The following is a 15,985-nucleotide window of genomic DNA, read 5'->3' as shown; positions in this document are numbered from 1 at the left end:
GAATGGGAAGGGGGGGGAAGTCTCACACTCATGTTGCACCAGGGTTTCCCCAAGGCTCTGGTCGTAACAAAAACTTGAGTAGAGTTTATGGTATTCATCTAAAACAGATAACGCTCATGGCTTAAAAAGCAAGGATAATAGTTATTTATTCAGTGTTTGACTCAGCTAATCTGCTTCATCAGGACTTGCGTGGGTGTGGTTTCATCAGATCTGGCTGACATTAAAAAGAGCTCTCTGCTGAGTTAGCGTGACACTCACAAACAGTGACTGTAGCGAGAATCTTTCACATTTTCAGGAGGCCACCTCCAGATTGTTTGTTGCGATCTACAACCACACAGCTGGACGCTACTGAATCCCACACACTGGTCCTTTATAGGTGCAATTTGGAAGATAAGGCCAAGAATTCAAAGGTAGCTCCAGAACTACAGGGGGCGGCGTGTCGCCAGAGTGACCGGCAACTGCATGCCTTTGTTGGAGCAAGCTACCACCAGCTGATTAGTTTGCCTGGTACACAAGCTATAGGATCGGGGGGGGGAGTTGGATCAACCAGGTTCAGATACGACAGGACACCATACTGGAACTGGACTAAGCCTCCAAGACCAGCAGATGTAAGCTCGAGGACAGACTAGGACTGCAGGGAAGACAAGACATGGCAGGTAGGGACACAAAAAAAGTGGTTATCAGGAGACGGGACAGGCCAGGACCAGCTGGTTAGCATGCTAACTTCAGTAGACATCGCTGCAACATGGTACACTAACGTCTTGGCAGTTATACCCTGGTGAAGACATGGATAGATTTAGGGCATGAGAGCACTGAACTTTTTTTCTTTTCGAAAATTTAAACTGATATTACCCAAATTCTCAAGAATCAGTGAGTTATTTATTATTATTTTTTACTTTGCAACTTTTACCTTAATCAAGCAGCTGCCCCTTGACCAACTTACTTTTATATGCAGGCCTCCTCCGCAACTACTGGATACGTGAGTTTGATTTCAAATATGGCTAAATCCTGGTTGGTGCACAGAGTAGAGCACGAGAAAACAGAAATCTGAAGGTGAAATAACGAAACCTCGTTTTAAGAAAATAGTGTGTTCATGCAGCGTAACATCTGTCAGAGTAAGACGGCGATTGAGACGACAGGGCCTTTACGGTGTCCATGCGGCGCGTGTGGATCCTGCCGCATGAACGGCGCCTCACGCAGATTGCTCCCCTGCCTGCGTGCCAGATTGGTGAAAGTGTTTTGAAAGACACCGCAGAGGCTCTGGCTTCCGAAAAAATATTCGAAAAGTGTTTTCTTCTCGTGGCGTTGCGTAAGTTGTCACCTAGGACCTCTACCCGAGTTGACAACACCAATAAAACTCAAAATGTGAGGCGGCCGGTAAACTTATCAAACTGCGGCGGTTCGTCTGTTCAGCAGTTTTCGAGTGGAGCGAACCTGCCTTTCGACACCAGACGACTGTCAGGCCCTGCCGGTGAATCATTTCTCCCCCTGCTCAGACACCACCACTGCTTCCTGAGCTACTTCCCATCTGGAGGAATAAACCTGCCGGTGTTCTGCTCATTAATGCTGTCATCAGCGATGCGAGGGCCTCTCTTTGCCGGGCTGTCCTCTGCACTCCAGCACGTCTGCACTGGCACTTTTTGGAGCCCAGTTTACCTGTTAGCTGAATGAGAGTGTCAAACACATCTCCTCCTCCTCCTCCTCCTCTGCTTTTCTGTGCTTCTTTTACTCTATGTAATATCTGTTTTCATTCGGTGTATGTCTTGCCATCCCCAGATGTGGCGAAACTTTATGTTTTAACATGTTAAAACTTAGCATTCTTTTTATGTTGGAATGTTACACTTCTTTAGGCAAAGAATCTACTTGGGTTAGGGTTAGGATTAGATCCTGCTTTCTCTTCTCACGGCAGGAAATTGTTAAGTGTTTGCTGAAAATCTCACATAGTTTCACTCTTACAAATGCTGAAACGCCGTTTCAAAAGTTTTAATTGTGTCACTAGCGCTCCATAATAAGAAAATGCACTATTCCAATGCACACTGCAGTAACAGACAGCTGACTGACAAATTGACATTGCCCCCCCCCCTTTTTTCTTAACTGTTCTGATAGTTTCCATCTGATTGCGCTCAGAACAGACAGAGACAGGGCAGAGCAAGCTTCTCTTTCCTTTTTCCTCAGTTACCAGGGTGACAGATGACAAGTCCTGCCTGACCTAATATGTGATTGGTCGCCTGAGAAAGAGCGACAGTGACGACCCCGGCACTTCTTTCTGACAAGTTGATGGATTTTCCAGGAGAAGTGTTTGGAGCAGCTGTGCAAAAAAACCAGGTGCATGATGATACATATACATGTCAACACTACACTTGCTTACTATGTATGTGTTCTACGTACCTGTTTGAATTGAACTGTTATTCTACACCATATTCAAATGTCACTACTGGTTTAATTGTTCTTTTTTCCAGGCTGGAAACTGCACGCTGTGTTTTGTTTTGTTGTGTGCTCTCGTTTGTTTCGGCTCGTTTGTTCTTTTTGTTTTAACACCTTTTTATTTTTACCTTGGCCGGGCAGCTTCATCAGCGCAGATGAAAAATAGACTTCGGGCTAAGTCTGGTGTTTTCGCTCGCCCCGCCGTGTGTTTTATTAATTTGCCGTGTCCCTTCTTCGACAAACCAAACGCAAAACTAAACCCTCGACCTCTTGACGTGAAAATCGGTCCATGCGCATGTCATGCGAACGTGACATGACAGACGAGAACATATCTGTTGCTTTTTATCGGCTCTCCAAATTTGCTATTGGAGGTGTGTGTTGGTTTGCTCCAACCACCACACGCTGACATATAGAATGTAAATATCCTTGTTTTCTTGGATTCCAATAATATTATTTTGCACCAGTTGATAAGAATGAATGTAACAATGATCCCATAACAATAAACTTTGACGTAAATTACCAGACTCCTCTGCATCCCTGTTTTATTTTTGAAATCCATCCTCTCTTGCACGAGGCTCCTCTGATAATTACTGTAGAGCTCTGCTCTGCGCCCTGTGTGGTGCTGATGCGTCTGCACACCAAAACGCAACAGAAGTAAATGTGTGCTTCCCATTTTGATTGCCTGTTTGCGCTGCTGGACATGGTTTTAGTTATAGGGAAAGCATTAGCATGCCTATTAAGCCTTTATTTCCTTCCATGACGTCATAGGGGCCATTTCTCTTCGCATTTGGTAAACTGAACCTTCCCTGAACTCGCTCTGTTTTGCACATTTCCCTCTCCGCTGCAGTGAAAACAGTCATTCTGCTTTAAACATCGGCTCGAGAAAAAAAAAAAAGAAGAAGAAAAAAAAAGAAGCTCTGTACATACAAAAACAAATGCAAAACTGCTGGGTGCTTTAGTAAAATCACTGAAGTGACGAGGCCTTGTGTTTAGGAAACCAGATCATTATCGAGGCTTTTGCTGTTTTGCTGTGAGGCTACATACTTGTGCATGAGTGTGTGTATGTGTGTGTGTGTGTGTGTGTGTGTGTGTGTGTGTGTGTGTGTGTGTGTGTGTGACTTTATCTCTACATCGGAGCCTTAGGAACTTCACTCCTTCCGGCAAAGGCGACAGGAAAGGAAATGTTTTTGTCCTGACATCTTTGAGCATCACCATGCAGGATGACAGATGCGCAGTTCAATATTACGCGGCTGCTTTCTCATTTTCATCAGCCAAAGTGGCGGAAAGTCCGTCTGTGCTCACTTTACGTCTGAGTTTAACACCTGGAAGTAATGACATCACTACCTTGCAAGCCAGTCATGGTTTAGTATCTAACTTACTTACTAGAAACCTGAAATGCCACATACTCTGAGGATGGACTTTACGGTCTACAATAACAAGACAGACAAGTCGAGCTGTATCCTTGCTCTGACCTTTATCTGTCAGCACTGTTGACACCAAGAGAACAACGTGTTTTATTGAGTCTTTCTCATCTGCTGATTAAGTGATGAGACGTTGGCGGTGTGACCTTTGGCGGCCATCAAGTTTTTCTTGTCAGAACGGACGCTAGTCTAGCGAGGGCTTCGATAAAGCAAACTGGTAGAATATTTTAACGGATTACCTTTAACCGGCCGTATTAGCTGGAAAACAGAATGGGTCTGCATCATGTAGTCTTACAGTCCGAGTCCAACAATATCAGTGGCTCAGTAGAGACGTGATGGAACAAGGAGTGGTGTCCTGACTATGAAATCACTCATTGGGGGTTGCAGGTTACAGGGCAGGCGTAGAAGCACCTGACTGGTCATATTAGGTGTCAATCAGTTCACGATCACATACGTTAGTGTCGGTTTGCTTCCGAAAAACAGACAGAAGAGACAAATTGGCTAACTGTAGCTCCAGTTCGACAAGCACCAATGGAAAAATACAGCGCTGTACATGAAGGAGACTTATTCCTCTGCGCTGGCCAACACAACGGACACTCTGCCCCACAAACACACTCACACACACACGCCTTTTTTTTCTTTTAAAACATGCTTGTAGAAAGTTTTCTTAACAGAGCTGGATGGTGCACTTCTCTTTCAAGAGCACATTTGTTCTGTAATGTGCACCACTAATGTATGAGTGTAATTCGCGTGTAATTGCTTAATACCGACGCCCGCTTGAAGAGGAGGTCTAAATCTAGTTTTAACAATATTGCAGTTCATATTATGTGTACAGTCTGCATATTTTTCAGGGCTGCTCAGGGAATCAAAATATTACCAAATTAAAGGTGCAATATGTAGGAGTTGGTCCCCTGTGGAATTCATACGCTAAACTCAAAACACAACATATGCTGGTCTTGCTGGTGACCAGTTGGTGCTGTTTTTTTTTTTCTAACTGCTGCTAACTATAGCTGCTGTTGGCTAGTTAGCTCAGTTAGCCATGCAGCTATAGTGGTCCAGGAACTTTGGACCGGGGCGGGAGAGGGCTAGGCGGTTAGCATGCTAACTTGCAAACACAGACATCATAAGAGCTGTTAAACATCTTCAACAGTATGAACATTATGCAACAGCAGTATGCAATATCCAAACCACAGAAGCTATTTTTTTTTTTTTTTTTTAATAAAGGTCAAATATGTGACACAAGAGCTCGCATGAAGTACTGTAGTGTTGCAGAGCTGTCCTGGCCTACAGATCTTGTTCTACAGATGTAGGAAAACATGTTTATGGGTTCTGTTTGGTACAGACCCAGACAAGTGCCGCATCATCATGATTTCAATCTTTCCAGTGACAATGACATTTGGCTTGCAAAAACGATCATTCCCACCAATAATGAATCATGTGAATCATATCACTATCAAAACACATGTCTTGTGACTTTCAACATCCTGTCTTTGTCTTTTTTCCGCCCTTTTCTCTGCTCACCTGATAACAGGAAAAAAAAAAAAAAAACAAGCAGTGACACTCCAAGTCTCCTCCAGGGGGTCGAACGGCGAGTGTGAGTTGGTTTTTGTGAAGTGTTTATTTGAGCAGCCAGTCCCTGGCCGCCGTGAGGGAAAGACCTCCTGGTGTCAGTTTGTCTGCATTCGCACCTCGCGTGTTCTCTGCATTCCAGTTTTTTGTTCCCCGTCACATTCCGGTCTGTTCTTCGTTTTTGTTTTTTTGGGGTTTTTTTACTCTCCAGTAAGTGTTTTCTCGGATTCTCTCTCACAGGCCTTTTTTTTTTTTTGCCAGCCTTTTTTTGTCGCCTGCTTTTTCTCAGCCTCCCTTTTAATTTTTGGACTCCAGCTTTGTGAATAAAGAGAGCAATATGATTTCTTTTACCATGTTGTGCAGCCCCTAATATACTTAAACAGGTCTGCATTGAATCAAATTATATTCAAAATAACTTGGGGGAATCCAGGATGAAGGGGCCCACAGCTCACTTTTGCCCCAGGCCCCGTTGATGGGTTAATCTGGCCCTGACCAATGGGCTGGTTTCATTTGATTGATTTTTGTTGTTGTTGTTTTTCACCTTAAAAACTAGCCACTAAATGTAGTGGAATAAACAGTACAATACTGTCTCTGAAGTGTAAGTGGAGTAAAAGCTGACCAGAATGTTTAGACAAATGAGTGGAGGATGTCATTGGATCTGATGGAGAACGACTGCAGTCGTAGATACAATTTGTGCGCGACAGAGAACGAGATAGTGAAGCAGGAGGTGAGCTGTGTGTGCTCGTGTGTGTGTTTCCGCGAGGCCCTCCTCCTCTTCTTCGTCTTCCTCCTCCTCCTCCTCCTCTTCCTCCTCTGAGCCCGTCCGGAGTTTAGAAGCTCCAGCTCAGCTCACAGCTTGTTAAGCTGGACTGTCTGCTCGTGTTGTCCCACCCACAGACAAGATGCAGCCTCTCACTGTTCTCAGAGCTAGTGCCGCACTCTGCCCGTGTGTGTTTGAACAGTTTGCACGCACACACACACACACACACACACACACACACACACACACACACACACACACACACACACACACACGCAGATCACATGAGTGCCTCTGTGTGTTTGCTCCTTTTTTCCCTCACATTCTGTTTGTGAATTTCTTTACATAAGCAGCGACCGCATTCCCCCTCTCAGAGACTCTCTCTGGGTAACGTTCCTCGCTGCATGAATCTCAAGTGATGCGTCATGGATGCCATTTGCGTCTGATAACGGTGAAGTAAGCAGTGATTCTCCCGGGCTGGTTCCTCCGGGGATGGGGTTGCGGGGGGGGAGTCAAACGGCGAGCGGGAGTCGGTACGTGTGTGGTGTTTTTTTGAGCAGACAGTTCCTGGCCACTGTGAGGGGAAAGTGGCGGGGAAAAAGCTCAGCGCCTCAAACACAAACACTGGAATTATGCTGGCTTTCGTTTGGAGGAAGGCAGACAGATAGAGGAATGAGGTGTCAGGTGGGCTGCATGGGATCTCAGCAGCTGACCGCCGAGACTATAAAAAGAATGAGACTCTCCAGAGGACCGGCACTCCCCGAGGAATCAACATCCGCCGGGCCTAATCTCTGACCTCCATCACTAGCACTCCCCTCTTCCTCTTTTTGTTTTTTTTCCCCTCCTCCATCTCCCCCCTACCTGCAGTCAGGAGACGGCTTCTCTCGGGGACCGCGGCGGAACCCTCCATCGATATTATGACATGACAAATGATCAAGGTTAATTATCTGCCTGAGTCTGACGGCGTGACAGCTCATTAAAACGTTACAAGGCTGCGTAATCTGCCCCGTTCCCCGTCCTCCTCTGTTAGAATTCAGCCGTCGTTGCGAGGCCTGTGACGAAGGGTAGAGAGGAGGGGGGGGGACATCCCAGGAGGATGAGCTGAGCATGACCAGACAGGCACGATCGAGAAGGCAGAGGCAGGTACAATCTCACGTTCATGACTGAGCATGCACCGGTGGCTCTCGAAACAAGGCGAGAGAGGGGAGGCCTTTTTTTTTTTTCACCACAGAGCTGATGAAAAAGAGGCACAAAAGCTTCTTTTTTTCTTCTTCTGGTTTGGAAGGAGTACCAAAGGCACTAAAAGATAATGACTTTTTGATTTACAGATGAACTATCCAGTCTAGCGTTGATGGAGTTAATGTCCTGGTCATTCGGAACGGAGGAGCTCTGAGAGCGTACTAGATCGGTGTGCACTGAGGAAAAAAAATGTGTGATGTATTGTGACAGTAACGTAGGGGACATGACAAAGTGAAGGAAACCGTCTTTCAACAGATGCTGCCGACAGCTAAATAAACACAGGCCAGGCATTGTTAAGCTGAGAGCCCCAATGTGTATATTTACGCATCATTTATCTATTTCTTATTGTTACTTGCTGCTAGCTGCAGTCTCCCATGCCAACCTGCAGTACTGACAGAGTGGACGCTGTATGTGTTGTCGTTGTTGCTGTTTCTCTGTGACTTGAGGCTGCAAACTGAATCGCCCTGCGGGGATGGATAGAGTTGTGTGATTGATTGATTGATTGATTGATTGAACTAGGACAGTAGAAGCTGAACTGTAAACGAAGTAAAATGCCATTTCGGAGAAGATGCAGCTTAACAGGGCAGAAAAAGAAAACATCCGCAGACGCCGCTAACCACTTATTTAAATTAGTTTACGTAAGTACAAATAAGAAGTACTGAATGAGAAAAAAGTTCGAGCGAAGCGGGAATTATGCATCCAAGATGCCGCTGATGAAATGAGACCATAGCTTATTCCCGCCTAGACTGCGAGAAGCAGTTAGTTTGACTCTCAAAGTGATTCACTTTGGATATTAGCTCGGATACAAACCGTCTCCCGAAATGTATTCGGCATTCATTATCGGCTTCAGCAATAAGCGGCCTACCGCTGGCTCACACTCGCCCCGAAGCAGCGAGGTTTCCTCTCTGTCAATCATTTAGCACGGCATCAAGGGTATTCATGGTGATTCTCTCTGAGTGGTTGTATCTATGACAAGCAGATAAGCCATTCTCCAGCCCGAGTCGAGTGGAAACTGGGGTGCTTTCGATAAAAATGACACTTTAAGGCACACGTACATTATTAAAGAGAACTCCATTCGTGTCGCAGCCTTTTAGTCTGTTACTTTGTATTTATTCATAAGGAGGCTCATGGTTGTCTCTCGTGGTTCGGCGCTATTATGTTTCATTACACGTTCAAACTCTTCCATTTTCTTCCCCTTGTGAAAGTGATCGCTTTGCACCGCCGTATTAATGTTTTGTTAAAGGAGCAGTTCGCCCAGAAAATCAAAATCTCAGTCCTCACCTACTCATCCCCATGCTGATGGAAAGTCGGGTGAAGTCAGGGGCAACCAACAACGTGTTTCTCGGGGGGGGGGGCTTCATGGCAAAACAGCTCTGCAGCATGAAACAAGTCCCCATCTGCTCCAGTAGTTTAGGAGAATGCTACAGCGCTGTTTCGCTGTGACGCTCCGGGAATGTTTTGTGGACTATGAAACGGTATGGTAGCGAGTAGATGATGAGTGATTTTTTTTAGTGTTATTTCTGAGTGAAATGGTCCTTTAGAATAACACACACACACACACACACACACACACACACACACACACACGCACACGAGAGCTGCCTGTCGCCTGTTTAATTTGCATGTTTGTCCTGCGCCCATGATGATGGAGGGCTGATTTTTGCCCATGTGGTTGTTTTGTTTTTCGATGCTGCATTTACATTTGGCACCATTTTACATCCAGCGCTGGTTTCATAAAGCGCAGCTTGAGGTCCAGATGTCTGCAGCCGATTGTTACACGCCAGACGGTTGCACGACTATTGTAAAAGCCGTCGTGATCTTGCGGTTTGTCCATTGTTTCGACTACGCTTCCGCCACGGTCGACGGACTGAACCTGTCACTGGTTGGTGTTTTTCTCTGCCTGCTCTTTACATGAGGAACAAGCTCGCCTCACTTCTGCATTTCTTCAGAGTCGAGAAAATCGTGCCTGTTCACAGCAGAGTGGTCTGTGCCGTCCACGCCGAGGCTATTTTCATCCGCATTATGCGAGTGGAGCTCACAACGTGTTTTTTGACAGCATGTTGGACCCTCCTGCCTTCAGAGTCTCACTCCTCCCCTTCCTGTTATTCTTTCCTTTACTGTAACACTCTCTGGTTGTGACTGACAGCGCGCGCGCACACACACACACACACCTCACAAGTGTGGTTAAAACTGTTGTGAATGCAGAGGCTGACAGTGTCATGAACCTGGGATGTCGATAGTTTCTTCAGGGGACTATTAGACGTATTTACTTTACATGCATAATACCATATTTATTTTCTCATCCAGCCGCCCCCCTCTGCCAAGCAATATGTTTTTTGTCTTGTTTTTCTTTTTCTTGTCTGTATTCAAAGTGTCCATAATTCATATATCTTAATAATATAGATAAATTGACAACCAGCCTGGCTATATTCAGTTTGATTGTGTTGAGCTTATCCTGTGCTCAGGCAGCACGTAGTCTTAGGTTAGCACCCACAACAGCATCCAGCACCCACACTTAACCAGTGACTGCTGACTTCAAACTCTTAGCCTGCTGTTTCTGAACAAGCCGGGCAGAACGGTGGGGACAGGTGGAGCTCGCCCACAGAGAATTATCACTCAACTCTGCAGTTCCCCTCAGCTGTATGATGTGTTTTACTTGACTTTATAGCCCCTCTCTGGTTTCACTCTCTCCACTGTTGTAGTGGTGTTTTTCTTCGCTTGTAGCTCTTTTCAACTACACCAGTGCACACCACTTCCTCTGCACCAAGTGGCAGACCGACTCCTTCAGGTGCCGGTAAAGACCAAAAACAGAGCTATAAGGAGGGTGATTATTGGACTTGGATTCATCGGGAGGTCATACAAACAACCTTGAATTCATTTATAATGTCGTTCCGTGTTTGTCGGGCGTGCAAATAGGCCACAGCTCGCTAACATGCATGCCGATGTAAAAACATCGTGTCAGTCATCCTTTCGCAATTTCTCTCCGCTGTGTTCAAGTGGCTGAAAAAAGAAATTTAAAAAAAATCGGTTATTGCAGATTTGACTCAAACATGTGTGCTCATAATGTGCCTGTCATCGGCAGAATGATGCGTGTGCAGTTTGACACAAGAAGGCTTTTGACCTTCATCTGACATGGCTTGTGCAAGAGTGAGCTCGTGATGTCATAACTAATACACAGAACAGACCCAGTGAGGTAAGAGACACCTGGTGTGCGGCAGGTAAACCTCTCAAATGCTCAATATTTTTTGCATTTTATGTTCCATTGAAGAGAAGCCAGCCCGCTCGTTTCAATCGGCGTCGAATAACACAGCTTCAGACTTATTTTGCATGTGGGCGGCGTGCCTCTTCTTCCCGTCAACTTCTCTGAGAACAGATGCATCCAAATGGCACGCATACAAAAATGCGCTGTGACGCTGTGTAAAGAGCGAGAGGGCCCAAGCAGGGTGGGGGTCCGGGGTCGATGGACGGGTCACACAAACACAGGACTTTCACCCAGGAGACTGCTGTTCATGTCCCGTGTGAAACCAAGAGCCAGCGTTGACTTGCGCACATCCGTGAGTTCACTGACATATTCAGATAGCTGCAACCGCCACGGGTTTAATTCCATGACGACTATGGATCCAAATTTGAAAGATCGGTGTGTCACCTGCGTGCAAAATTTGCGCGCAGATTGCTGAGGCGGGGCTAGAGAAGGACTAAATATGAGTTCGAGGACTCTTTTAAATGGGTGATTATTATCGGCCAAACATTGTTATCTACAGCAACATGGAAAGTACAGCATATCATGAAAATCTCGTTAAAGGCTAAGGCCCCCCCCACACACACACACACAAAAAATGACATTTTTTTCCCACAGTCCTTATTTACACACACTCATGAACATCATAGTGTACAAAACAAGGCGCACTGAGGTGAGCTCAACCGAACATCCAGGGTGCAAATGATGTCTTTTGAAATCAGCTTGCAACCTCTGGGCTTCGAGGGACTTGAACTGTGCCTGTGATTTTTGTGTTGCCCCCCCCCCCCCATCTAATTTCTATTCATCTATTTCAGTTGTTAAGCAGAATGCTGCTAATGATGACGTTAAGATTTTTAGATGTCCTATTCCTTTAAGGTGAAGCGCTCACATAGAAACATTGTTGGTAAATGGCAACCAAAATCAGTGATCAAATGATATTTAATTGATTGTGTTTTCCATTGATTTGCAATTTTTTTTGCTAGCTTGCTTTACCTCTATACATTTTGGCGGAATTTTACACAGCATTGTCTCCTCCGGAAGCACAGAGTGTTAGTTGACGTCCTTTGTCAAACTTCTAAGGTTTCGAGGAAATTAAATGTTCACTTTCCCCTCCTCCTCCTCGGGGGCACAGCGCTTCCTCTGTGTCTGGTATTTTTTTCGCGGAGGTCAACAGGGTAAGCTGAGGGGAGAAACTCGTTCTTCTTACAGTGTCGCGCACACATGTAACCAGACCCAGAGGAGCTCAGTCGTGTAATCTGGTGTTGCTGCTGCCGTTCGGCTGGAGTGAAACCTGTCCCACAGCGGCAACTCCTCTGTGTGACGGGGGAGGCAGGACTCGCACAGAGGAAGTGTGTCTCTCTCGGCTCGTTTGAATAAGGTCACACGTTTATTCTAAAAGGGGAAGTGTTGATATTCAAACTGAAGCGCTGCCATCCTCGCCCGTCTGTTCCATCTTAACAGATCATCTGTTTGGTCGCGCTGTGAGCCCGACTCATCTCTGACAGCAACCTAAACAAGGCCCCCCCCCACACACACACACGCACACACTGTACCCTCACTGGGGATAGACGTCCCCATATGAACGGCCGTGCACTTTGCACCCAGAGCTTTTGCCGCCGCCGCTCTGCCTCTTTACGTCGCCACGCGGTAGACTGATGAAAGGATGATGAGCAGAAGAGGTGATGACAGAGGGGGAGCCATCTGTCCCTCATTAAAAACGATCGGAGAGAGGGGAGAGCCAGGTCATCACTGGATGCGGCAGTCCTCGTACACGCAGCCACACACACACACACACACACACACACACACACACACACAAACACACACACATGCAGAGAGAAAAATCTCTCCTGGGATGCCGGATCAAGGCTGTCTCCCTGTCTGCCATGGCAACTTTCAGTGTGGAAAGACTAATAAGAGCTGCCTCCTTCTTAGGAAGCTCTGACACGAGGCTGTGGGTCGAAAGGCTCCTGGTTTGGCCTTACAGGGATGTGTGATTTGCATTCTGCATTGACTACACACACCACCATCACCTTATTTAAGCACCTGTATGTCAGTTTTGTATGTGAATATCCAAATGACAGCCTGCGTGCATTTACCTTGCCAGGCTTCTGGACGGGTACGGTTGTGTGAACCTACCTGCCGGGCTGCAAATACAAGAATGGCGGCTCCTCAAGAGCCACTGAAGCGTAGCTGCTATAACATCAGTTCTATTAGAGCTGGAGAGTATAGTTCACTGATAGAAGGGCAAAGGACAGCACTGGAGGGGAGTCTGATTTACCAACTGGCCCTCATGCAGTAATACTCTAATCCCGGTGGTCTGATTGGTTGAAGTTAGCCCAGGATCGTCTGTAATAGATAGGCAGTTTGTCCAAGTATCTTTTGAAAGTGTTTCTGTCGGCGCCTTTCCAGATGGCTCTGTGCCTGTAAGGAGCTCAGCCAAGTAAAATAAGTATATCTTTCTGTAAAGAGCCAATACTGTACGTGTTGCTTTTTGTTATTAAAAAACGACCTGACCCAGTTCTCAGAATAATTGTCTGCTAAGTATGCTTCTGCAAAACAACAGAGTGGCTGAAACTTAAATTTTTTTTTGGCTGGAGATGTTCCACAGTCTTGTTAAAGGAAACCCCATTTTGTTTCCACTAACAAGACGTGCAGATGGTCTGATTATCATTTTCTTTTTTTGTTGCCACCAGCATAGCTGGAAATTGTCCGACGGTCATCTGAGCAAATGTGAGGTCTTTTCATGCTTGCAAATGTTGAAACGCAGGGTCACGGGCTTTGCAGCCTGTGACTTGCACACATTTGAACGTGGCTGTGGTTTGGGGAAACTTCTAACTGCTCACATTTGATCCTGGCGGCTGGGCTGTGAACGCCAGCTGAAGCCAACGTTGTTAATGGGCTTCCTCTTGTCTAAACACTCTCCTCTCCTCATTTGCACCTCAATGTTAACTCGGGTGCAGGGTGCCACATGCAGGTACAGGTGTAACATGGTGCCATCAGTGTAATTTGCACTGTCTCTGTTGAAACAAAAATCGTATCTCTTTTAACCCCCGTTCAAAGGTCAACTCCCGGCACCCTCCCTCCTTCAGATCTTATGTTATCGCTTTGTGCTTCACCTGCCTCTCTCCGTCTCCTCCCCTCCTTCCTCCCTCAGCCATGCTGTCCGTTTCCCAGGTCACTGATTGGTAATTAGAGCTGTCTGACAGGAAGTGACAGCATGTTTACATAAAACCCTTGGGGGAGGAACAGGCAACCCGGCACTTGATCCTCTTTAATGGCCTAGTCTGTCCTTGGTGATGATCAGTGTGGAGATGTGATAAGAAGAGGCAGGAGAGCAGAAGGGACTTTTGAGAAACAATCATTATTCAGTGGGGTGGAATTATTAAAAGTGGCCATTTTTAAATATTCCGGCCACAGACAGCCACCAAAGCACACGGGCCGACCTGTGAACGTAATTCATCACTGCGCCGTCTGGATATTTATACCAGCAGCTCTAATGTCATGTCAAAGCCCGAGGTTCTGAAACCCACTGCACTTGTTGACAGCGTTTCATGCTGGAGTTAATTGGTGTAGATGACCTGTCAAACTGGCGCTGAGGAGCACAGGAGGAGATGGAAGGAGCCTTCAGAGGTTGATCATCACTGCTATTAATAGGATTAGCAGGCCGGAGCCAAAGACTAAACTAAAAGAGCACATTTCAGAATGCAAAATTCAATCCATCACCTGGACGGGGGAATAGCACCGCCATTTATTATTCAACGTTGTCTTTCCCCTGCCAGAGGACAGTACAACATTTTTGTATTGTGAACCCCTGTCTCCAGCAGCCCGTTTGTCCTGCTTCTAAATCTACGCTAATGCCGATTTACAGTCAAACTGATTGAAAAGGTGACTGGAGATTTTTTATTTTTTTTTCCCCTGGTGCAGCACAAGCACAAATCTCTCTCTATCAGATTGGTAATTACTGCTATAAAAATCAAGTGCATTTCAATGTTAATGTATTTGTCCGCGCAAAGTCATTCTCCCATTTGTCATGACCGGGATTAGCTCGGAGTTATATGTCTTTGTGACACAGGAAAATTAGATACTCAAGGTTTTTTGCTTACTCAAAAGAGCAAAAGCTGCTCAGATTCATAGTTATCGATTGCACTGCTTGGCCCCAGTTTATCACTTTCATAACATCTTTAGTACTAAATGAGTACTTTGAATAAGATGGTGCGATTTTAATAGGCAACATCTCCACGGTGTCCGATGAAACTGTAGACTCTACATGCGGAAAACACAAGACAAAGATGTAAATTAGCGTGCTGTGTTGCGTCAATAAATATTAGGATTGTGATGGAGACATTTTCCTCTAATATGTCGAATATATCCATTTTTTTTCTTGCTCTGGATCATTCAAATTCATGCAGCATCGACATTAACAAACCAGACAAAGTCTCTGAGGGCTGCTTGTGATTGTGGCACAGGCTGCTTTGGAGACCACTGATTTGATTGTGGGCCGACTGGACTGTGGGTTGAGCTCTGAGGCACAGATACAGGAATGATGGCACAGTAATATGCTGTGGATGTCAGCGCCACCGCCGCATTCAGTGCCACGCTATGTTGGGCACTGAATCCATCAAATACGAGTTCTGTTATGTCATCAAATCAAAACACGTTAACTATCTGTGTGTGCAATGTTGATCAGATTGGCGGCTCGGGTAAAACATGGGCGAGTTTTAGATTCTTCATTTCAACATCATGAATCAACTACTCCTCATTCACGTCTCGTTTCAAACCAGAGTGGAGGGAATGACAGTAGAAACGGTGCATTCGGCACAAAATGGCGCACCGTGTCGCTTGTGGCCAGAAACAATGGAACTAAGCTAATTTGACACTCGCGTTTCCAACAGTTAGGACACGCATTTGCCTTTAAAAAACTAAAGCATTACCAAGGCATTGCAACATTTTTAAATATCTACAATAGCAAAGAGTGCTTTCAGAAACCCAAATCAGCTGATTTTTTTTGGCCACTTAGGAGCAGCAGAAACAACCTTTGAACAAAACATTATCATGTCGTCACCTTTTAATGGAGACCTATTATGCTTTGTTTTTTCCCCTTCCTTCAGTGTTTTAAATATGTTCTTGTGCATATAAAAGTGGTCAAAGCTGCACCAACAGAAGCCCCTCTCTCCCACAGAAAACAGTGCTTCTGACCTTCTGTCAGTAGTCCCACCTTTGATTCCGTTACTTTGTGACATCAGCACTACATCACCATGTCACACATCAGCATAATTTACACCTAGCGGCTAGTTTGTATTAGTATTAATTTATCACAGCTGCTCTGTTGTT

General features: G+C 45.6%; 1 long non-coding RNA gene across 1 annotated transcript; it reads left to right on the top strand.

The window, feature by feature from the left end:
• Nucleotides 1–546: 546 nt before the first annotated feature.
• Nucleotides 547–2,948, top strand: LOC119031518. The gene is made up of 2 exons (XR_005078627.1): nucleotides 547–656; nucleotides 2,176–2,948. It is a non-coding gene; the product is annotated as an uncharacterized LOC119031518 (long non-coding RNA).
• The last annotated feature ends 13,037 nt before the right edge of the window (nucleotides 2,949–15,985 follow it).

This window comes from Acanthopagrus latus, chromosome 13 (assembly GCF_904848185.1).
Source record: "Acanthopagrus latus isolate v.2019 chromosome 13, fAcaLat1.1, whole genome shotgun sequence".
In the NCBI taxonomy this organism is placed as follows: Eukaryota; Metazoa; Chordata; class Actinopteri; order Spariformes; family Sparidae; genus Acanthopagrus; species Acanthopagrus latus.
Note: the sequence above shows the minus strand (reverse complement) of the source record. Positions and strands in the feature narration are given on the sequence as shown.